Raw genomic sequence first — 1,239 nt, 5'->3', positions numbered from 1 at the left:
GTGCCCGCGCCAGCGCCCTGTGCCCGTTCGCCCGCAACGCCCGACCCGCTATGGCCTTTGGCCCACTGACAAAGGGGCCCTAGCCCCAGAAAGAAAAAAAAAGAGAAAAGAAAAAAGAAAAGGAATAAAAAAATAAAAAAAAAATAAAAAAAGAATATATTAAATAAATAAATAAATAATAACTAAAATAATTAAAATATTAATTAATTAATTAAGTAATTAATTAAGTAATTAATCTTGATTAGATTAACCTAATCACTAATTAAGCTATTTAATCTGTTTTAGTTAATCATAGAGAATGAAAGGTGGGTCCCCCCTGGACCCACATGTCAGGTTGACCAAGTCAACTCTGTTGACTGCTGACGTCAGCATGACATCATGCTGACGTCATAAATACATTTTTTCGAATTAATTAAATACATAATTAAATTCCAAAAGTGTTAAAATCTTTTATAAATCATATCTTTTAATCCGTAACTCGGATTAAAATATTTTCAACATGAAAGTTGCTCAGAACGACGAGACGAACCCGGATACGCAGCCCATTCGTCCACCACACCCCCCTAACCTATCGAACTCGCAACTTTCCCCCTCCGGCTCCTCTGCCCGAAAGCACGGAACGCCGGGGATACTTTCCCGGATGTTTCCCCTCTTCACCGGTATCACCTCATACCGCGTTAGAACACGTCTAGCTCTGCTTGTTGTCCTGTTATGCACTTGCTTGCTATGTATTTACTGTTTCTCCTCCCTCTTCTCTTCGGTAGACCCCGTGACGATGCTGATGCCCCTGTGGTCGACTACGTCACCGACGACCCCTCCTTGTCTGAGCAACCAGGCAAGCCCCCCCCCTTGATCACCAGATATCGCCTATTCTACTCTATACTGCTTGCATTAGAGTAGTGTAGCATGTTACTGCTTTCGTTAATCCTATTCTGATGCATAGCCTGACATTGTCGCTACATCTGTTGATACCTTACCTGCAATCCTATATGCTTAGTATAGGATGCTAGTTTATCATCATTGGCCCTACATTCTTGTCAGTCTGCCTTGCTATACTATCGGGCCGTGATCACTTGGAAGGTGATCACGGGTATATACTATACATACATACATACTATACAGATGGTGACTAAAGTCGGGTCAGCTCATTGAGTACCCGCAAGTGATTCTGACGAGGGGGGCTGAAAGGACAGGTGGCTCCATCCCGGTAGAGGTCGGCCTGGGTTCCCGACGGCCCTC

Source organism: Triticum dicoccoides, chromosome 1B, assembly GCF_002162155.2.
Source record: "Triticum dicoccoides isolate Atlit2015 ecotype Zavitan chromosome 1B, WEW_v2.0, whole genome shotgun sequence".
Taxonomy (NCBI): domain Eukaryota; kingdom Viridiplantae; phylum Streptophyta; class Magnoliopsida; order Poales; family Poaceae; genus Triticum; species Triticum dicoccoides.
Note: the sequence above shows the minus strand (reverse complement) of the source record.